Source organism: Temnothorax americanus, unplaced genomic scaffold (genome assembly GCF_048541705.1).
Source record: "Temnothorax americanus isolate GAGA-0224 unplaced genomic scaffold, ASM4854170v1 Scaffold1, whole genome shotgun sequence".
Classification (NCBI taxonomy): Eukaryota; Metazoa; Arthropoda; class Insecta; order Hymenoptera; family Formicidae; genus Temnothorax; species Temnothorax americanus.
In genome coordinates this window covers 8,259,346-8,270,099 of record NW_027509230.1, presented here as the reverse complement: position 1 = coordinate 8,270,099, position 10,754 = coordinate 8,259,346, and positions in this window count along the sequence as shown.

Genomic DNA, 10,754 nt, shown 5'->3' with positions numbered 1-10,754 from the left:
CCCCATTGCTCCATGCCCTTCTCTCCGGAACAGAGCACCCGTCTCGAAGCCAGGTACTTATTCTCAATAGTAATATGCTCACTTCATATTTCTACCTCTTCGTCCTTCAACGCTTCTGTCTGCATCACCCTCTTCTCCTTCTTTCCGTTCTTTTTCTGCGCAAAAATTGCTGGCAGTGATGACGTTTAAAGAGATTTTTCCGTCTTGCAAAAATTATCGCGACAATACACGTGCGAAACCCCGATATTAATGACGTAGCCCAAATGACTTCTATTAATTTATATCCATCAGTCGTGATATAAACCGACGTCGATTACATCATCGTCGATTAATCAACGACATTGATCTTTCCTTCGAGTCTATCACCATAATTTCGCTGCGTATTCGTCAACTAAATGCTGTTTAATCTTTTGCTTATTCAATACAATATACAATACAATCGCGGTGTGATTGTGCAATAAATTTATATAATAAAAATCAGATAGAGAATCAGACTCACAAAATAATCTTCCCGAACTAGGAAACTTAGGACGACAATTCCAAGGACATAAAATACAATAAAAGACGTACTTTTAACGAATAATAATGAACTATGCATTATTTTCCGATTTAAAAATATATACAACGACTTTATAAATAACATAATTTTTTAACTTATTTTTAATTTAACGTATATATAATATTCGTAATGCAGAAGTTGCCTAGGCATATGTGGACAGCTTTATTAATATAGCTTTATTTGAAAGAGCTACAATTTTACGTATTAACTTGTATAATTTAACGCGTAACTCAATATCCTTGCATTTGATATTTTGTACGTGTAAACATTGCGGCAAACATTATTATGGTTTCTACATAAACTTCGTATAAATGATTCGTGCAAAACCACAGACTAATTTGGATGTAAAGTCGAAATAATATTCCTAAGCACGCATATAGTACATCCACAATAGCTGATGCTACTACAGCGGTTTTGCGTAGGTGGAGATATAATGCTTAGAATCGCATACGAAACGTTGTGATTTTTTTCGGCGCTAATAATTCGTTGAGTGTCATTATCCGGAATTAACATTGCTTTCGCGAAATAATAATCGCTGCTCTTGTGCGAGAATGCCCGATCTGCCGTAGTAGGATTCATTTGAAATGTTAAAGCACACAAGTGAATTTCTGCTTAGTTTTATAGTGCCAATGTTCATCTGTTTAACGTTCCGTTAATTTACGATGTAACTAATCGATAAGTGTATTTTATATTCAAATCATATGTATTGTTTCGGGATACGTTATTCGATCACTGATTCGATGATAGTTCTTCTTGCAACTTATATAATAAATATAATAAAAACGCATATTACTCGACACAAATTAGCGCGTTCAACAAATTACATTAGTCTTACACGTGATAAGAACGTAATAATTGACATAAGGTACATATTTTTATTTGGACACTTATGTTTATAAAGCGTCAAGAACTGAACTATTCGAAATTAACCGGTTCGGATGCCCAATTTCAAAATCACCCTAATTTGCAGCGAAGAACGCGAAACTCCCCGCTGCGGATTCGGATCGGAAGGGATTCCGCGTGAAAGTACGTCCTGCGATCCTTGCCGGCGAAAGCCCGGGACCTTTGGAAACCTCGCTTGTTCACACGTTGTGAAACTGGGTGTACGGTTATGCTTAAAAATTAGTGTCGTTATGACGCCGCGCCCGACTCTACGTACACATTAGGTGTACACACTTCATTAAGGCCATTAGGGGGCATCAGAGCACATCCAGGGCGCGCCCAGCAAGGCGACGATCGGCGGTCTCAAAAACGATCTCTTTCTAGCCCTCGTCGTCTTTTCAACTCCCCCCCGCACGAGGGGTGACCAACAATAATGGCTTCTACGCTGATAGGCTTACGCTCAGAAATTGTGGGCTTCCCGAGGCCTGAGGCTCTCTTGAAAAGTGATATACCTGCAGCTTGCCGATTTGGTCGCATTCGTACTTTAGCGATCCACGACGTAGACATCGCGGATCACGGAGCGAAACAAATCCGAATGTTGAATCTTTCACGATACGTTATACTTCATACCTATAGGCCGTTCTAGCCTATATAAATGTTAATTATCATTTATTATCTATATTAACCTAAATTATTAAATAAACTAAATATTAATTTCTAAAGCATCGTATATAATGGTTCAAAAGACAAGATCAGATTTTCACAGTTTTTTGTGAAAACAGGACGACGCTTTATACTGATACCGTAATATTGCACGCGAATTAATTTAGAAAGCCGTTTGAAAAAATGATAAACCGTGTTAGACCGTTGTTTGGCTTGAAATTTAATTTCATTGCACTCGCGCTTGATTTCCGCGGAAATCGCTTTTCATAAAAAAAAGAGAACTGGGGGAGGGTCGACCGAGCGCGATCGGATACACTCCGGCTCGTTGAAAAGATCAAAGCGCATGGAATTCTAATGGATCGTGGAACGAGGCCTTTCACACTCGATCAATTTTCTCGAATGAAGCGGTTTTCGCGGAATAAAAGGTGCATTAAGGCGTGCTCGCATGTGACGGGCATCGGGAGTCCGTCGGGGTGCGATCTTGCGCGGGGTCAAGAGTACCCCCCCGACAGGAGAAAATTCGGTAAACGCAGAATAAAGTCTGATATCCTTCAACTCTTTCTGAGGTAAATTTTCTACCGATAAAGGAAAAGGTAACTTCTCCTATGGTTACATGAGATAATTATTATATCATGCATTACTTTGAAAATATTGAACATATATTAAAAGTAGATTATATGTTGTCCCGTCACTTTTTGCATTTTAGAAGTATCTTTCTTTTTTATTTCTGCAATTAGTGTGTGCTATAGCCCTTTTGTTAAAATAAAAAATGGTTTAAAAATATTACATTGATAATTTTATTAACAATTAACGAGAGAAAATTGCTATACGTATTATACTAACGTCATTGTTTAACTGGTATATTGAATCTTTTTGTCTTTTGGTAGATATTTGCATTCACATTCGAACATTGGATATTAAGCGTCGGTTTCACTGTCATACATTTTCCCACACATTTCACAAAAATTATATTTATAAAATAATTTCATCTATAAATTTCAATTGTATGTTCAATTTTAATTGCATTTGATAATGACATCAGAATTTATGTAAGGCCTAAAAATACACATTTAAATTATATAATATAAATTATATAAAATAAAAATAGAAGACTTATAATGTAGGGATACATTTTTTAATTGATATATTAATATATGTGTATATTGAATATTCTAAATGACAAGTAAACATATCAGAAACAAGAAAAATTATCCTGAATGTCGTCGGCAGACACTTCGCTTTTCTCTGTTTGAGTAAAAATTGATCGTTCCGGTCACGATTAGCTTTATCTGAACGTACCGATCGTAAATTAATCGTATAGTTAATTCCGTCCTGTCAATGTACAATCTAATAAAGCGTGAGACACGAAAGGCTGTGACTGCTCTTTGATAAAACGGCCAGTTGGCCCATTTCCATCCTTTGCCGTGCCGCTAATATTACATTACATTAAGCTGATTATCTATCTCGCGCGTTATGTCCTTTCTTCATTCAGGGGGGCATCAGTTCTGGAAACTAGACATCTGTGTATATCTATATATTAATTTAGAAAAAGGTCAGAAAAAAGAGAAATAGAAAGAGTTATTTAAAAAGTATATTTTATTTGACTGAACAATGCCAATTGTAGATGGTATAGACAAAAAAATAATTTTCTGGTGATTAACTGTGATTTACATTTAGAATATAAAAAAATTTCTGGACTTAATTGAAATATTTAAGAGAGAGTAATTAATAAATATTATAATAATTTTATAATGTTTAAAAATTGTGTATTTTTCTATAATATATTTTTTCGATCTGGAGAATTAACGAGGGTGACAAAACCCCAAATTTGGGGTTCAAGATTGCCGCATTTGCGTCCGCGTAACAAGTTATCCGGTCATTGATTCTGACGGCCGAAAACCGTCACGATGGCGCACAAAGGAGCTTCTCGCCGAGAGAGGCCCGGTTATTATTGAAACCGTTCTCGCAATCCGAAAGAAGGCAAGGCGTTGGTGCCAGCCGCCGTATCCGTTTAGCCCTAAAGTGCTTTCACGGTCGGCGTTCGAGGGTTGGATTTAATGGCCGTTTAAGGGGATTTCGGTGGATAATTAGCGGCGGTACCGGGAAAAAAAGGAGAAGCGTCGCCGTCGTCGTCATCATCGCCGCCGCCACCATTGGCGCAGCGTTGTGACGACGTGTATGCGCCTCTCTCGGTGCGAAAAGCCGCGACAAAAAGGGTCGGTTACACGATTACACGGTGGGATATGCGCGGTACACCGACAATCTGACCGTCGATTGGTCGTCTACGAGCGATCCCGACTAGTCCATTGGCTTCGGGACCGGGACCTGATGCGAGACCGTGTCCCGGATACGAGACTGGCCGCACGGAAGCGGCAGGACCCCGAAGGAGATTCTCTCGAGAGCCTTTCTATCGAATGGTCCCCGTCGACCTCCCGCGGCGAGCGCAGGCAGATGCGGACACGTTACACCATGTATAGAACCGCGCCGAATAATAATCTCTGTGGCCATGTTTGGCCACAGAAGTATCTTTTATTGTGATTTTTTTCCCCCTTCAGATTCCAAGGAGGGCGGGTATCCCACGAGAGAGGTGTAAGCTTACAAGTTTACGAGGCTGCTTCTAGTTCGCGAGCACACGCTACCGGTCTATCTCCGACACGGTCCTTGTGGACACCCGACGTATTTGATCAGACCCGAAGTGTGAAAATGGAAATTAGCTTGGATATATTACAGTGAAGTTTTTACAGCGTAAAAAAAGAGAAAGTTTAATTTAAATTAATGCTTTTTATTCTTAATCATCAGAGTATATAATAATATAACTATCTTTATTTTTACTAAAAGAATAAGCATTTAATCAACTATTGCGATTTTAGCAATAAAGTATAATAAATGTTAATTATTAACTAAATAACAGATAGAAATTTATTTCATCACAAATAACAAATTGATTGGAATTGCTATCTTTGTTATGTCAGAGTTTATATAAAAATAATAACGTTTTTTATAACTATATTCTTATTATACCATCGTAATGTACATATAAACTATCATATTATGTCTGCAATAAATGTAGTTTTCAATAGAAAATTCTTGTAATTTTTTTATTTGTTGTTTATTTCCACTTTTTCGTGACATTTCTTAAAATTCTACTTAAAAAATTCAACTGCGACAATTTTTAACGCGAACTTCTTTTGTGCCGAATGTAGGACGAAGCAAGATATATGCATGACGGGCATCAGGACGTGTTATTGATTTCATCTTAATCAGATCTCAATATCTCAATTACGTTTTGAGCCGGGCTTTCCCATTTGTTTGCCGTAGAGATTTTAAAGCCAGGGCCTATTGTCTGCACGCCACCCCTGAGCTTCCTGCACAGGCTTAACTTTTCATTCTCCTGTAAATTGCAGGTTCTGTATTACGGGTACAGAGCACGGGTGTAAATCGAATGAAACAATGGGGGCTTCCGTCTACTACGATCCTCGAATCCTGCTTATCCGCCTGTCGTCGAGAGAGAGAATTTAATTTTAACTCGGATCGCGCCGATCTGTCAGCAACTATTATCTCTCCTACGTTTTTCTACATCTGTCAGAACTGGCTCCGGAACAGCGATCGGTTCTCATATATGTTATCCAATCTCGATGGAAATTTTTACAGAGCTAAATTGAAGGAAATATAGAAAAAAGAGATATATATATATACAGAGATAATCATATTACATAAAAATAATCCATTCGTATTATTTATCTTTTGCCATCTATTTATCTATACATATGTAACTGTCTTTCAGCTGACTATATTATTTACTTTCATATTTTATATGTTAAACAAATAAATATTTAAAATATACAATATACATATGTATATATATACAATATATATATATATACATATATATATATATATATATATATATAGTAGTAGTAGTAGTAGTAGAGAAAGAGAGAAAGATAATTAACACTTAAATTAATTATTAGCTATTTCCAATCTTGTGAATTTTATCGATCTAAAATGTCTTCGATCTAACAATAAGTGATTTCTGCAGTTAGGTCTCCGAAGTATATAGTCATATCGTGCAACACCCGTCGGAAAACACTCTGATGCGAGAATTAGTCGGATCGCTCCGAGCCGCAGCCTGCGGTCTCGCGGATGGATTAACGAGCTGGTATTGTTATTTAATTGATTCTCGAATCTGTTCACGGCATCGGACTAATATGGCGCTCTCCGCGAACTAATAATACATTATGATAAACCGTCGTCGCGTCGGGACGGGCCGAACCGGCGGAAGACGAGCGCACGTGGCGGCACGTGACTCTGCGGACCGCCGCCGCTTCTCGTCCACCATCGGCCTCGTCCTTTTATTTAATTAGCGTGACTTTATGAGGCGCCCCGCGTATTAGTCGACGCTCCGTTTCCTGCCAATTTGACGGACGAGTGAAATCTATCGCCCTGAATCACGAGCACGGGAGCGGGTCCGTCCCCGTATGGAGACGGTTCATTAGAGAAATCGATTTATTCGCACGCATCGTTACGAGAAATATTCTTCTTTGATCCGCGAAACGCGATTCCCCGTCGCGCGTTAACTAAAGAAAAAAAAACAAACAGCAATTATATTTATAGCCAAAGAAAATGTACAATCTTCTATATATGATTTTACGCATCTTTGTGTAAAATATCAATGTTATAAAAAGATATTATTGTTATCTCCCAATTTTTAATGTATTGCGATTATGCTTCGATATTTCTCATATTTCTGACGTGGCTTTCTTGATTTATCATTGCGCGATTGTAAGTATCATCCTGGCCATTTTAGCAATCAAAGAGCACCGCGATGTTTGCAATCGCGATAATAACCCACCGCCGGGCACGCCGTGCCGCTTATCGTGCAGTCTAGGACGGGGGAAAGGGGGGATGGGGAGAGAACGTATGGAATCTGCGGTCCGTCCAGAGAGCATCGCCGCGAGATTTTTCATCCCGACTTCCCGAACGAAAGCGAGCCGCGGCGGCCGGCGCGAGTATACGCGCTCTCTTTACGCGTCCTCGCGTCACTTTGCGCTTACCCGCGGAAAAAGTGAGCGCCGACGAGTCGCTCGTTTACACGACCGTGTGTAAGTATGTGCATCCTCGCGCCCATTTCCATCATCCATCCGTCCATGCAGCCGCCGACAGCACGGGCACACATGGGCGCGCGCGCGGGCGGGCGAGCTGCGACCGCGGCGGCAAGTTCCATTCACGCATACACTCGCTCGCAAACAGATTCCCGGCTTGAGTCGAATATATTGAAATAATCTGGGCAAATACGACAAGTTCGGTTATGAAATTTGCCGAAGGGCTTGCGAGCTCTCGGCTCTCCTGTCTCCGCCTCTCTCTCTCTGCCCCTGATCTCTCCTCCTTTCCCCCTCTGCCCCCTGTCCTCTTCTCCCCCCCCCCATTCCGCTCCTTCCGCGCCCGCTCAAACCCCACGGTTGCTCCTTTACCTCTTCGTCCTGGGTCCCTCTTCGTCCTCCACTTGCACCATCACCACCCGGCATCGCGAATCTCCCCGAGTGATATTTGCTCAAAATCGGTTCAATAGCAACTTGGGTATTCGCCTGTTCCTCTTATACGTTTCGGGCTACCCCCGTCGTATAATGTATACATGCGAGTATGTAGTTGTAGATGGTTTTATCTGTATGGTAGTACGTACGTATGACGTTTGTGTGTGTGTGTGTGTGTGTGTGTATATATATGTGTGCGTGTGTATGTGTGCACGCTTCGTCATCACCGCAAACCGCGCGAATCTTGAGCCGTGTATCTCGCCGAGGGCCTGTGGAAAGTCACTGAATATTCTTCGCCGCAAAAAGTTCACGGAAATCGAAATCGCTTTCGTGTAATTAGAAATTGCCCGGCGAGTTTAAGCTCTAAATATGTTAATGTTTAAGTCCTCCTAACTCCTTCTTTTACCGCTCTCCTCTTTTTCTGCGGCAAACGTGAAAGATAGGATGTTGCGGAACGCATAAAAGAGTTCACGGTAAAATAACGATGTAACTTGATTCTGTTACATCGATATTATTCTGTAATTTTATATTTATCTTATAAGCAAAAATTTACAAACTATTAAAAAAAAAAAAAAGAGACTGGAGAGTATAAATAAATTATCGAATAAGCGGTAATTCTCAACGCTAAATACCAACATGTCTCAGCAATGTATCGTCCAACATTAGTGATTGTTTAAGGGAGCAATTTGTGTAGATAACATTGAAGGATATAATTTAGCGTATTACTCGGCCGTTTGAAACACATTACAAAACCCACGCGCAATTCGAGCCTCGTATATAAAATGAATTAACCATTTAACGATCTCATCTCATTAACGATGGGTATATTAACGGCCGCTCGAACGTAAGTACCCGCCTGTGCAATAACGGCGAGATGCGTATAAACGTGCGAAACGTATGAGCGTACGTGGATTTATAACGCGCGTAGTCGAGCAGAAATCGAAACCTTTGATACACGGGGTGGGACAATTAAACGCTAAACTACCCCTCGAGGGCACGGGGCGCGCCCCTAATGCGCTCTTTATGGCGACTTAATGCCCCTAATATTGCATGCGACCCTTGTTTATACCAGTTCAGCGCTTCCCATTTTCGTCGTGTTTTCACTTATACGCCGGGTACACTACATATACGTACAATTTGCGATAGGGATATGCATATGCGCCGTCTCGTGTTTTCCCATGCAAATTACGCAAGGATTATATCGCCAAGAATTGTACTTTTTAAAGAAAAACGTTATGTACCCACGTGCAGATGTAAATCGAAATAAATAAAATTTCGTTTTATTTTGTATCTTTATATCACCGCGTGCAATTATTACCGAGATCTCAGAGAGTCGTGAGAACATTTTCAGGATTTGTATATAGTGATCGTGGCGATCGCGGTATAACGGGACCGGGTAAAACTCTTGTGAATTTCTATTCCTTCTCATAACGGCGCCTGCCGGCAAAGACGCTTCCGCGGGATCGCTCGCAAACTCAATAGGCGAAATTCAATAACGGGAGCTTATCAGAAGCCCGGATGCCTCGCGAGACTCGGGCGCGCGGGAGTCAATGATTTCTCTTACGACGCGGTTGGTTTATTTAAAGGGAACGAGACCGCGCGGGGTTGCGAGACAAACACGATGCCGTTTGCCACCCCTCGCTGCTCCTGGGTCCGTCTCGTTGAGAACCCCTGTCGCGGACGGCATGGGAAAAGTTGATGTTGTGTTTGCCGTAGAGATCTACCCGCCGAATAATGTAATGCAGACGTCTCTATTGAATCGCATCTAATATATCTGTCACCGATGGCACGGCTTTGTCGCTCTCTGTTTGATCAAACCTTGACGGACTCGTCGTCTTGATTAAATTACAAAGTTACGGGTTATTCGTCTAGGAGCTGTGCGAGGAAAAGAGGAGCTGCGGCTTTGTATACGGTCTAATCGATAGTTTGGAGATTTTGTCCGCGTTAATTGAAAAGCGAGACCTTAAGCTGGTCAGCGCAAGGGTCAGCGGCTAGTCTAAACTGCATAAGATATAAGACACTTTCAATATACGAGCATCCGTTTTACGATTTTAAAGTAATCCAATAGAGATTACGTGAAAATTTAAGATTTTAATTTATTTTTTAGAAATTGCGTGAAAATTTAAAATTTTAATTTTAATAATGTGTTATTTTATAATTTGCAATTGTTACGTGATGTAAATCTATCTAATAGATCGATGAAATAAAATAATCGCAGATAAAAGGCAAAAATAATTGAAAAATTGAAATTAGATAAAAACGCCTTATTAAGTATATCTGTGTTAAGTTGGATTAAATACTTCATTATGTTTTTGAATTTATTAGCTACACATTTTGCCATACGCGCTCATTGATCGTTTTTTCATAGATACAAGCTTTTAAAAATATAATTTTAAATACGTGGCAAATCTCATCCGAGAAATGAAACCATAACCATCATATTAACAACGTGCGAACGCCATTTAATGAAAATATAGCAGCGGACATAGTTTTTCTGCCATGCAATTAACGTCAAAGCGGGTGTCGACGTAATTTGCAATTTTCCACGCTTTTATCGTTTATCGTAAATGACTGAGGGTTAAAAAACAAAGTTATCTTTTGAAATAATAGCGCCGCGTCACCTAAAAATCCGAGTCCCGCGATGCGAGAGCGAGTGTATTAATTCGCTATAAAAAGCTGGCCGTCTCGCAAATGATTTGACATGATTATAAAGAACTGTTACGCGTTCGCCAAAGCGAAGATCAGCAGGTAGCGACGCAGGTAGACGCTTTGCGTCCTAAAATCTATTAAAATCGTTTCGAATATGAATACAAGCTGGATCGTCTAATTGAACTTAATTGAAGAGCGATGCGCATGATACGCATGATGCGATCCGGCGGATGCGTCCAAAGATTTTTTTAGAAATACGGTGGACGGCATCACTTTTACATGACTCGCACTCGTTAAAATCGTCATAGGAGAAAGCTTACAAATCCGTCCGGCCGGGTGCATTGATTTCCGGCTTAAAACTTAAGCCTTCCGACTGGCAAAACTAATAACTGCTCGGCAAGGCACCCTGTACCCTTTCCCCCTTTTATCCCCTGTCCCTAGAATTTTTCAGCGTTAGAGGATTTTTTTAG